A 13,752-nucleotide genomic window follows, 5' to 3' on the forward strand; every position below is an offset into this window, starting at 1 on the left:
GAGATCAGCCCTGGGATTCCTTTGGAAGGAATGATGCTAAAGCTGAAACTCCAGTACTTTGGCCACCTCATGCGAAGAGTTGACTCATTGGAAAAGTCTCTGATGCTGGGAAGGATTGGGGGCAAGAGGAGAAGGGGATGACAGAGGATGAGATGGCTGGATGGCATCACTGACTCAATGGACCTGAGTCTGGGTGAACTCCGGGAGTTGGTGATGGACAGGGAGGCCTGGCGTGCTGCGATTCATGGGGTCACAAAGAGTCAGACACGCCTGAGTGACTGAACTGAACTGAACTGATGGTACTGGATCCCATGATCTTAGTTGTTTTTTGTTTTTTTTTATACATGACATTTCACATGTTTCAATGCCATTCTCCCAAATCTAATGTTCAATTTTCAGCCAGCTTTTTAACTCTCCTCTTTCACCTTCATCAAGAGGCTCTTTAGATCCTCTTCACTTTCTGCATATCTGAAGTTGTTGATATTTCTCCCGGAATTCTTGATTATAGCTTGTGATTCATTCACTTAGCATTGCGCATGATGTACTCTGCATATAAGTTAAATAAGCAGAGTGACAATACACACCCTTGACGTCCTCCTTTCCCAATTTTGAACCAGTCAGTTGTTCCATGTAAAGTTCTAATTGTTGCTTCTTGACCCACAGACAGGTTTCTCAGGAGATAAATAAGGTGGTCTGAAATTCCCATCTCTTTAAGAATTTTCCACAGTTTGCGGTGCTCCACACAGTCAGAGGCTTTAGTGTAGTCAATGAAGCAGAGGTAGATGTTTTTCTGGAATTCACTTACTTTCTCCATGATCCAGTGAATGTTGGCAAATTAATCTCTGGTTCCTCTGCCTTTTCTAAACCCAGCTTGTACATTTGGAAGTTCTCACTTCAAGTTCTTCTAAAATCTTGCTTAAAGGATTTTGAGCATAACCTTGCTAGCATGTGAAATGAGCATAATTGCACATTCTTTGGCACTGCTCTTCTTTGGGATTGGAATGAAAACTGAACTTTTCCAGTCCTGTGGCCTCTGCTGAGTTTTCCAAATTTGCTGACATATGGAGGGCAGCACTTTAACAACATCTCTTAGAATTTTGAAATAGCTCAGCTGGAATTCCATCACCTCCACTAGTCTTCTTTGTAGTAATGCTTCCTAAGACCCACTTGACTTCAGACTCTAGGATGTCAGGCCCTAGGTGAGTGACCACACCATTGTGGTTATCTGGGTCATTAAGATTTTTTGTATAGTTCTTCTGTGTATTCTTGCCACCTCTTAATCTCTTCAGCTTCTGTTAGGTCCTTACCATTGCTGTCGTTTATCATACCCATCCTTGCTAGTAATGTTCCCTCGATAGTTCCAGTTTTATTGAAGAGATCTCTAGTCTTTCCCATACTATTGTTTTCCTTTACTTCTTTGCACTGTTTATTTAAGAAGGCCTTCTTATCTTTCCTTGGTGTTCTCTGAAACTCTACATTCAGTTAGGTATATCTTTCCCTTTTTCCCTTGCTTTTTTTTTACTTCCCTTAGCTATGTGTGAAACCTCCTCAGACAAACACTTTGCCTTCTTGCATTTCTTTTTCTTTGGGTGGTTTTGGTCACTGACTCTGTGCAGTGCTGTGAACCTCTGTCCATAGTTCTATGGGAGCTCTGTCTACCAGATCTAATCCCTTGAATCTATTTGTCACTTCCACTGTATAATCATAAGGGATTTCATTTAGATCATCCTGAATGGCCTAGTGGGTTTCCCTGTTTTCTTCAGTTTAAGACTGAATTTAATAAGGAAGTCATGATCTGAGCCACAGTCAGCTCCCGGTCTTGTTTTTACTGACTGTATAGAGCTTCTCCATCTTCAACTGCAAAGAATATAATCAATCTGACTTCAGTATTGACCATCTGGTGATGTCCATGTGTAGAGTCATCTCTTGTGTTGTTGGAAAAGAGTGTTTGTTATGACCAGTGTGTTCTCTTGACAAAATTGTTAGCCTTTGCCCTGCTTCATTTTGTACTCCAACCCAAACTTGCCTGTTATTCTGGATATCTCTTGACTTCCTACTTTTGAATTCCAGTCCCCTATAATGAAAAGAACTTTTTTTTTTTTCTTTTTTTGGTGTTAGTTCTAGAAGGTCCTGTAGGCCTTCATAGAACTGTCCAACTTCTTCAGCATCAGTGGTTGGGACATAGACTTGGGTTACTGTGATGTTGAGTTGTTCTCCTTGGAAATGAACTGAGATCATCCTATCACTTTTGAGACTGTACCCAAGTACTTCATTTTGGACTCTTTTGTTGATTCGGAGGTCTGCTTCATTTCTTCTAAAAGATTCTTGCCCACAATAGTGGCTATAGTGGTCATCTGAATTAAGTTTGCCCTTTCTTGTCCATTTTAGTTCAATGATTCCTACAAGATGTCAATGTTCACTCTTTCCATCTCCTGCTTGACCACATCTGATTTACCTTGATTCATGGATCTAATATGCTGGGTTCCTATGCCATAATGTTCTTTACAGCTCCAGACTTTACTTTCACCACACGAGACATCCACAACTGAGTGTCGTTTCTGCTTTGGCCCAGCCTCTTCATTCTTTCTTGAGCTGTTAGTAACTGCCCTTTGCTCTTCCCCTGTGGCTTATTGGACACCTTCCAGTTTGAAGGGCTCATCTTCTGGTGTCATATTTTTTGTCTTATCATACTGTTCATGAGGTTCTCACAGAAAGAATACTGGAGTTGTTTGCCATTCCGTCTTCTAAGGGGCCATGTTTTGTCAGAACTCTTCACTATGACCCATCCATCTTGGGTGACCCTGCACAGTATGGCTCATAGCTTCACTGAGTTACACAAACTCCTTTGCCACAACAAGGCTGTGACCCATGAACAGGCAATTTATTTACAGATGCCATTTTTTTTTTTACTCTTTTGTGGATAACTACCTTCATCTTCTCACATGTGTGTTCAAAAAACTACAAAGTTAGCATGAGCAAACCTAGAGGTAACAATATGTTGAAATTTGAAAAGAGTGATTTAGAGGTGTAGATGTCACCAGAAGAAAGCCAGCTGACCAGCTTTTGGGAAAATACCTGTGTAACCTTGCTTAGGTAAATTCACCATAATCTGAAGACTAACCTTAGTTGTGAGGGTCAAGATACACAAGTTTGTTCAGTCAAGGAATGATTGGACTATAGTGAATGGACTTTGACAACTATTTGTACAAATAAGCAGTCCTTTATCAAGAAAATCAATGGCAGAAATGAAAATATTTAGGACACCAAATTGCTAATGTGCAGTTTGGATAATGGCCCAAAAGTAAACTGAGATAAATAATTATGGAATATTATCTTCCACTTCCCAAAGAGGAAGAAGCACTTTCTCAGGAACCCTTATCTTAACTGTTAAATTGAGTATCGCTTTCCCCTAGAAAATCCAGACAGTATCTAGTTCTTTGCATTTTCCCCCTAAGGTGACCATACCTCTATCTATACTTTCCAGATATGATATCATACAATTAATACTAAATTTCAATCATATCATGTATATGAAATAATAGTCACTATTTTGAGGAGTTAATGGCAATCCTTAGGTTCATCAGTAACATAGTATATGAAAGTTGATTATGTATCTGCTAAAGACATACCAGGAATATCCATTCTATCAGGTAAATATTCATATGAGGCTTTCTTGTTTAACTTTAAATGATTTTTTTCTTTCTTTCTAAGTTTTAAAAGTTCACCCTATTATCACTTACTTTGAGCATATACTCTATCAGTAACTCTTGACAGATGTTTAGGAAATAAATGTTTAGTGAATTGCTAATTGCTGAAGTTCCAAGCCTGAAAAGGATGAAACATGATTTACACAAAGTTTAAAACATTAAAAGATGGAATGTAAAGATGGGAGGGAGAGGGTGAAGTTATTTTCTTCCTTTCCCTTGCCTTTTATATCTTTTGAATTTAAAGCCAGGTCATATGCTTTTAGTTTAGTGCTCTTTCAACAATATATCATTATGAAAATATTTAAGTCTCACTTTTTCACTTATGTTAAGTTTGCTATTATAAGACCATAATTTGAAATAAGTAAGATTTGCATCTATTTACTAGGTTAGACAGTGTTTCTCACAACTAATATAATTTAGCTGTGTGTTTTTTCTAACATGTGAGTATTAAGCTATCATTTTGCAAGTGCTTTACATTATTAGAGTGATCTCCTTTCCTAATCTCCCTAAGCAGAGAAAAAGTTCTTTTTTATGATTTTGACTTTTATTACTTTTACATTATATTAAAACAGGATTATAAACAAATTAGAAATGTGAAGTGAGCAAACAAAAAATAAACAGAAACAATCACCTTTAAAACCTCAGAGATAATCTACCATTAGCATTTTATTATATAACCTCCTAGATGTTTTCCCTTTCCTTTCTTTTAATTTTTAATGGACTTATATCTCAATTACTCTGGGAAAAAAGAAAACCACCTAGAATATCGACAGTGACTTAAATTTATTGCCAATATTCTAGATCTTGCATAGGGTGGCATTTGCTTATTAGACTACTAAATAAAAAATGGTCAGTGATGAAAATTTAGGATTATATTCTGACCAAAAAGGCTAATGTGGAAGTGTTGAAAAGAGCTCTTGAGAACACTTTTAAAAGATAAATACCCTTAACTATCTTAATCCCATCTTCAACTTTGCTACCTGAAAGCCAGTGTACCATGAAAATAGAACTCATGCAAGTAATCAGTGAGTGCAACAATAAGGAATGCTTCCTGAGTCTGGAATATTCATGCCTGGCCAGGACTGTTTGCCTCTGAACTTAAATAGAAGATAATTAAGTTCTGTTTTATTTAAATCACAGATGTTTTGGGTTCTATTTTTCATTCAGCTCATTCTTAATCCTAACTGATACATACCCTAAGAATCAAATAATATGTATTTATTTGAATAGTTTTGGTTTGATCCTTATTTTGAAATCACCAGTGGAAACCAATGTTTACAATTTAGGCACCTCCATTTAAGGAACCAAATTCCATGAAAAGTCACCCAGAAATAACTAATGAGAAAATATGACTCTTTTCCTCAGCTGGGACAGGTCATCTACTACAGAGCACAGATGTGGTCACCAAAGCAACACATCCTCATTGGTAGCAATAGTTTATGATACAACTCACATATATTCAAGGCTCTTTCTTGTCACTTGCTCCTGTTTCTCTGTGATCTATGACAAAACTTGCTGATTTATTTATAGCCCTTGATTTATAGAGATAGCACCCAGACACACCCACACTTGAACTTCTCTGCACTCAAGCAAACTCACATCCAGTTCACGTGTACCCTCTCACAAAGACAACAGTTTACAGTTACTGCAAATTTGCCAGGTGATTGTAAAATAGTATTGCATGAAAGATTAAAGACATGAAAGTTTACTAGGGGGCTAGTTTCCCACAATTAGAGCAATTTATGATTGAAAGTTTAGATAGAATATGGATGAGTAGAAAGGAAAGAAAGTGATAATCATTTAAAATATTATTAAAAAACAAATTGACTAGAGAGAGTAAAATTTTTAGGAATTTTGAGAAACTACTTTCTTTCCTCAACTTTAGAAGGTACAGCAGAACATAAGGTGATTTCTAAGGGAAAAAGAGCATTGCAGAAGTATCTTGGGTCAATTCTCCTCTTTTTTTCTTGGACCCATCTTTTCATGCTTGAAGAGAAAAGGTCTGCATATGGAGCTATTTTGAAGGGCAAATTTGTGTTACCTGAGCAATCACACTACATGATAATCCCAATGCCTGGTACTGCTAATTGAATGGCACTCTTGTTCACTAGCATATGGTCTGTATCAGCATCCTTCCCAATACAGCATTCCAAATAGCCTCTCCTAATCCATCAGAATTGGTACTCAAGATGAAGCATATATTTTTTGATCCCTTCTAAGAATAGAGTAACAAAAAGTCTCCTAAATATCATCCATGATTAAATTTAGCTTACCAGGGAAAGAAGAGTATGTATGAATTTGGGGCCTTCATCCTAACAACAGAATTTTTTTTTTCCTACAATTTTGGGGAAATACTGGGTTAAATTAAGCAGCCTTTGCAGTCATCTTAGAGTTTTGCATATGCTAATCTGCACTGCTCATCTTCAACAGATGACAGAAGTCTATAGCTTGAATTAATCAGATTTATTTTGATTATAAGTGAGGGAACTCCAGCTGGAATGATTTTCAGAAGGGAAAGACAATTTATGGATACCAGACCACAGAAATGCATGGCAAAGATAATGACCAGTTCAAAACAGGCATAGAACTAAGGAGAGGGATACTGTACAGATTTTTTTCCCAATCTTATTTCTGTTCCTCTCTGTCAGGTTCACTCTTTACTTTTTTTAATCCGGATTTTTCTCAACGACATGGAACATTCCACTAACATTTCCAAATTAGTATCTCAGGGTTTTGCCAATAGAGAAATATTATCTTTAAAAAAAAAATGTTTTTCCAATTAAAAGAATGAAAGTTAAGAAGCATATAACGAGCTTGGCTTGGGACATGCCCTGAGAGTGCGATATTGTAATTGGTTAACCCCTGGATCAATATGGTTAAAGCTTAGAAATGAAGAACTCAAAACAGAAAAACAGAGTGATCTGAAAAGAGGAAATGTTATTGGACATTCAAAGCATTTGTTGCTCTTCCTAACACTTCCACATTGGTCTTTCTGCTCAGAATGTAATCCCACATTTTCACCATTGATTATTTTTTATTTAATAGTCTAATAAACATATGCCACCCTATGCAAGATCCAGAATATTGACAATAAATTTACTATCAATATTCCAAGTTTTTTTTTCCAGATTAATTGAGATATAAGTCCATTAGAAAATAAAAGAAAGGGAAAACATCTACGAGTTTATACACTAAAATGCTAATGGTAGATTATCTCTGATTGACGTAATGATCACTCCAGGTTTATTTGATCACTGAGTCCTTTCATTGTACAGGAAAGCTCAAAAGGACCTCCAGTCACCTAAATATTCTTTAGAAATGCTGGTTTATTTTAAACATAGATCTGAGAATATTTAAAAGGTAGCATATGGCTTCTAGATAAATCAGATATTCAGAATTCTGGCCATATTCATACAGCTATCATCAACCAACAGTAGTTTCTGCCTAAACTATACTCATGACTTTTTCTCTTCAAATATGAAAAGATGGATCTAAGAAAAAGGAGGAGAATTGCAAGATTCTTTTGCAATGCTCTTTTATCTTAGAAATCATCTTAAGTTCTGCTGTACCTTCTAATGGTGAGGAACTCTCTTATGCTGAGACAAGCTCAAATTTCTTGTGTGTTACCAACAGAACAGAATCCACAAGAGATGGAAAGAAAGCTGAGGAAAAAGAGCTCCCAGATGGCACCAAACAAAAAGCAACACTATTTAACAATCTGTTTTTTTATTCTTATAAAAATGTATATTGTACTATCTCTTTGATTTATATAAGCTATTCTTTACTGAGGACATTCAGTGATGTGTACTCTAATCCACTGCAAGGGCAAGTCTAAACCAAAGGACAAGGAAGCTTAGGTTCTGCAATTTAAAGGTCAGCCACTAGCACATAGAGAAGGTATTAGGAGTGTAGACCTGGAGGAGTAAATAGAATATATTCAGTGCAGAGGCTAAAGGCAGTAGTGGAGTCAGAAATGTGAAACAATAGAAAAAAGAATTATTAACATATTTTTCTCTGAGCCAACAAAGTGGAACCAATTTAAAGGTTTTAGGCATAAAGTTAGAACTCCTCGTCTTTATAAATGTTAAGAGTTGACATGACCAGTTCTCAGAAATACTGCAGTAAGCAAAGCATCACTGTTAAAAGAAGATGGGTTTGAATCAGGAACAGTGGAATTGGAAAATGGATTGGAAATGAAGGAAAATACATTATAACGAGAACTGAGTATAGTTTGGGCAGCAGTTTACCTAATTCTAAAGAGATGTAGACAGACACAATGAAGGTGTTTCCTTTGTTCTGTCCTGTTGTTCATGTTACATTAATAAGCACAATTACAAATGACAAGCACAGTTAACTTCCTGATTTATGTAACCTTATTACATAAATGCTTTGCTGCTTTTTAGGACAGAGACAAATTCAGTGCAACAATAGTTCCTGTGCTTAGGAAAAAGGACAAGCAGTTTTCACTGACAGGCTGCCTGACTAAGAAAACTCCTATTCTGCCTAATAAGGAAGACAGACAAGCACAGGCAGGACACAAGTCCTATCTCACAAACGTGGCTGCAAAGACAGTGAGATGTTAACTCTTCCTTTAACAATCTCCACTTGGATGACAAAGGACTCAAGCAGGCTGTGTTTTCCTTAAATTGTTATTACCTTCCCATCTCTCATGACCTCTGCCAACCTCTGTCTTTCTCCAGAACAAAAATTGAGTTTACCAAAGAAGTCAGAATAGCCATGTTTCATTGGGCCCTTTAGAGTTAATTATGGGCTGACTCCACAGGTCCATACAGGTCTGCTTCTCCACAGTTCTACTTCAGTGTCTGTTTCAGAGGCAATCTCTAGAACAAATCCTCCATCCATTTTTTTTCATATTATTTCTATCAACTGGACTATCCTCTCTTCCTATCCCCTTTATGTCAAAATTGTATTTTTGAGGGCCACCAAATGTTCTGTGTGTTTCATGAAGACTATTTTTCCTCATCATACTGTTAGTTAGAATAGGAAAAATGAGTCCAAAATGGTGGTGGCTAAAAGACAAATGGAAAAGTTGGCAAAAATGGAACAAAAGGAATTCCACAGACTGGAGTGAGAACCTCAGGGGAAACAAATGTGCCCCCTTCTTGGCTAGCCCAATTTGCATAGGGCAGGCTCAGAGGGGAGGAGACAAAACATATAAAAAGAGGAAACCAAGACGGATTGAGCTCTCCCCTTTCAGGTCGGCCCACCCTCATCCCGCTAGGATGTACTATCCTTTGCTTGCTGAATAAAACTGAGGTGTAACACTGGTCCACCATTTCAAATCTTTGCTGCAGAGAGACAGAACCGAGGAAATTACAAACTCCCCCAACAATACTCAGCCACAAATAATATACTATTGAGATGGTTCTCAAAGGTGGTTCCTCAGACCAATCCATTATAATCACATAGAGGGTTGATTAAGGCTGTGAATTCTAGGTCCATCCTAGAAAGGGCAGAACATGAATTGCATAATTACCAAGGTCCCAGAGATTATAATACTCACTAAAGTTAAAAAACACTATTCTCAATAATACAGATCTTTTTTTTTCCCCTTTCATGTGACATTCATTAATTTATGCCATAGCTTATAATTATTCTGTATCTATTATTAACTTGTAAGGACTTCACAACCATAGACCATGCCTTCATGTTTGTATCCTTAATGATATTTGACATATTGCTGTGTATTGGATGGGTGTTTAATAAGCATTTATTTTATTTTCATGATTTTTTTGTGAAGAAAGAAATAGCTTTATTATTCTAATCAACAATTTTCAAAGAATGATTTCTTTTTATTTAAAGATAGAGTGCATAGATAAATACAGATAGACATAAAAATACAATATATTGTACCTGTTTGTAATTCTTACCTATTAGAATTAATGATGAAGTGTGGGGCCTGAAATATCTGATATACTATTCAGATATTTATACAACTCTTTTCAGCAAGCTCAGGAAAGTAGTAAAATATAAAAATAAAAGATTCAAAAAGAGTCGAAAGTATCCCTGGAGCTAAACACAGATCCTGCCTCAATGACAGGAAAAACGCCAAGGGATACACTTCCGATATTTATCCATGCTTCTCCTCTGATCATTTAAAGAAGAACCCAACTAGGTTGTCTGCCTCCTTTTAAAATTATACCTGCTTCAGGCAAAGCTGGCCTCAAAGGGACCAATTACAGGGAAACGGGGTGGTTATTTCCTCTTAAATCCCTTGGCTCAGTAAAGTTAGCCAGCCTTTCTTGGGCTTTCTGGAGGTCCTTCTTAGGACAGTAAATCTCACTGGGCAGGACTGCTTTCTTCCTTCTAATTCCCTGTGGTATCTCATTCAGAGATTCCTGTATCATAGCCAGGGCCTTTCATAAATTGTGTCAACGAAGCTGATGATAAAATAATCATTTCTTTATTAATACTCAATAGTGTTCAGTTCATTTAATGGAAATTTAGCTTTATGTAAGCAACATACTCCAAGCAGGGAGGATTTAACTCTGAATTTTCTGAAAGGTTAATATCTGTCTAGTTATCTAGAAAGTTTCACATAAAGATCAATTAGCCCGTTTTTTTTTTTTTCCTTTCAAAGTGAGCTTTCCTGTCTTTGGGGAGGTTGAGTCTCTTGAAAGTCAGTCATAAAGGTTTTTTATTAAATAGCTCTACAGTCTAGCAACTTTCTCTTGAAAGTTGAAGACCATAGGCAGACATATTACTACAGAGGAGACCTCAGGCAATTAAATCAAAGAAACCCAGAGCACATGCCCAGGCTCCATGTTTCAACAGTTCTCTTTGTGACAGGTACAGCACCGATGAAACTCTCTTTTGTAATTCTTCTCAAATTTGACATGGCTCTGTGAAGTCTGTCACAGAGCAATTAAAAAGAGAATCCAATCACACAATTCAACTGTATCATAAGGTTGCAGCTTGTTCAGCTAAGACAAGTGCAACTTTTAAATAAGAAAAGAGGCTCATACAGTGCTCTTTCTATGCCATTTTTATGTACTATGAATTTCTGTACACCATAGAATAACATTTCAGTTCAGTTCAGTTCAGTCGCTCAGTCATGTCCGATGATTTGCGACCCCATGAATTGCAACACGCCAGGCCTCCCTGTCCATCACCAACTCCCGGAGTTCACTCAGACCCACATCCATCGAGTCAGTGATGCCATCCAGCCATCTCATCCTCTGTCATCCCCTTCTCCTCCTGCCCCCAATCCCTCCCAGCATCACAGTCTTTTCCAATGAGTCAACTCTTTGCATGAGGTGGCCAAAGTACTGGAGTTTCAGCTTTAGCATCATTCCTTCCAAAGAAATCTCAGGGCTGATCTCCTTCAGAATGGACTGGTTGGATCTGCTTGCAGTCCAAGGGCCTCTCAAGAGTCTTCTCCAACACCACAGTTCAAAAGCATCAATTCTTTGGTGCTCAGCCTTCTTCACAGTCCAACTCTCACATCCATATATGACCACAGGAAAAACCATAGCCTTGATTAGACAGACCTTTGTTGGCAAAGTAATGTACCTGTAATAACATATTACAGTTTTTACTATAATCTTATTGCTATAAGTTCAGTGTGTCAAATCTTACATACAACATTAAAGAAAACTGAAATAGATACATATATTAATATTTCTTTTTAATCATTTTTAAACTTCTGTACAATACTTAAAGCTTGCTTTCCACTTACAGTTCTTACAAAATATTAGCTACATTCCCTGTGTTGTACAGTACATCCTTGAGCCTATCTTGCACCCTCTGCCCCACCCTTATATTATACCTCCTTCCCCTTCCCCCTATATATAGAAATATATTTCTAAATTATAGATATTCTTAAGGAACACAAAATTTGATTGGTTCTCATTCCAGTTAGTCTAACTGCCTAAGAAGACCTGGGACAAATTCTATGTTAATAAGTAAAAACATTCAACCTTTAATTTCTTTGGAGGCTTTGTTGTTGTTGTTCAATCACTAAATTGCTTTTGACTCTTTGCAATATCATGGACTGCAGCACTCAAGGCTCCCTTGTCTTTCACTGTCTCCTGGAATTTGCCCAAATTCATGTCCAAAGGGCTTTGGTTTAAATTGAGTCCAGTGAAGACAGGGGAGCAGGGCTATATGGGGACTGGAGCAGTGACTTCCATGTAGGGACAGCTGTTAGAAAGGTTGCATTTTCAGCAAAAAGAATGAGTAGGAGAAAGAAAGAAATCTTTCTAAATAGGAAAAAGTATAGGAATTCAGAGTCTTCCCCCATGGCTCACTGGGTAAAGAATCCACCTGCCACATAGGAGACATGGGAGAAAAACTGATCAAATTTCAAAAAAAAGTTGTTTCATCATCATTATCATTAGAATTTTAGTTAGAAATAAATACCCAAAAGATAAAAAAGAAGAAAATAAATAACATTTTAAAAGCAATTTTTCTGAAGATGTGTGAAGGAATGATAATAGAGATCAGAAAATATTCAGCACTAAATGTAAAACTCTAAAGCAACAATACATGAAAGTACTATAATTATACCCTTGAAACACTAGTGGAAAATAAGTTGTATAAACATAAAAATAAATAGCTATATAAGTGTAAAGCAAGAAGTCAATAAAATAATAAAAAATGTAATACAAAATATTCTCAAATAGTAGCTTTTTGAAAAGAAAAACTAATGAAATAGAGAAACCACTGACAAGACTGATCAAAAAAAAAAATAAATTAAAATAAGAAATATTAAGAATTAAAAAAGGAAAATACAGTAGTGATTTTCATAAGATACATAGAAAGAATGTATTATGAATAACAGTTTAAGCTTGAAAGTTTAGAGAAAATAGACAATATACTAGAAAAATATATTTTACCAAAGTTAACTCAATAAGAAATAGAAAACATTAACTAATTGTAAACATTAACAGTATTGAATCATATAGTTAAAATTTTAATCCCAGAGAAGAAGGAAGGAAAGAAGAAAGGGGGAATTAGAGAGTTAGGGAAAAAAAGAAAGAAGGAAAGAAAAAAAGAAAGGAGTCAGAGTAAATAAAGCTCCAGGAATTGATGGGGAAATAAATAATACTTACATATAAATTGTTCTAGGGATCTGAATTAGAGCAAATGCTTTTGAATCAATGTGTGGACCAGTACAACATTGTGTTGTAGTAATATAGTCCATAAAGATTCTATGGACTGGTGATTATAGTAATAATTGTAGTAATGTAGTCCATAAAGATTCTATGCACTGGTGATTATAGTAATAATTGTAGTAATGTAGTCCATAAAGATTCTATGCACTGGTGATTATAGTAATAATTGTAGTAATGTAGTCCATAAAGATTCTATGGACTGGTGATTACAGTAATAATTGTAGTAATGTAGTCCACAAGGTTTTTACTGAGAGTTTCTCTGGTGGCTCAGATGGTAAAGCGTCTGCCTGCAATGCAGGAGACCTGGGTTCGATCCCCAGGTCGAGAAGATCCCCTGCAGAAGGAAATGGCAACCCACTCCAGTATTCTTGCCTGGAAAACTGCACGGACAGAGGAGCCTGGTAGGCTACAGTCCATGGGGTTGCAAAGAGTCAGACATGACTGAGCAACATCACTTTCATTTTCACTTTCATGGCTAATCAGTAAGAGACTGTATTTCATATTATCCCTTAAAGTGAGATATGACCATAAAAAGTAACAAAAATTGCTATCTCACTAGGTTCAGGGAAAATACATGACTGAAATTACACAGTCAAAATTAAGAAAATACATAAACAACTTCTCAGCAATAGAGGAACAGAATGAATTACGTTAATGTGGAAAAGTCCGTCTACCAAAACACACATGGAAACAGTGGATATTAAAGTGTGAAAAATGTTAGCTTAAAGATTATGAATAACACAAGATTCTGATACCATACTATGTATTAAATATGATACCAAAGGGTTCAATCATTGCATCAAGACAAGAAAAACAAGTAATGGTATAAGGATTGGAATAGAAAATATCCTTAATCATTGGCAACATAATTATTTACTTAGAAATAAAAACAGAAGCTACATATTTTA

General features: G+C 36.3%; 1 non-coding gene across 1 annotated transcript; it reads left to right on the plus strand.

Moving 5' to 3' along the window:
• Positions 1-13,100: 13,100 nt before the first annotated feature.
• On the plus strand, positions 13,101-13,172 carry TRNAC-GCA. Its single transcript has one exon. It is a non-coding gene; the product is annotated as a tRNA-Cys (tRNA).
• Positions 13,173-13,752: the final 580 nt, after the last annotated feature.

This window comes from Bison bison, unplaced genomic scaffold (genome assembly GCF_000754665.1).
Source record: "Bison bison bison isolate TAMUID 2011002044 unplaced genomic scaffold, Bison_UMD1.0 scf7180017864491, whole genome shotgun sequence".
In the NCBI taxonomy this organism is placed as follows: Eukaryota; Metazoa; Chordata; class Mammalia; order Artiodactyla; family Bovidae; genus Bison; species Bison bison.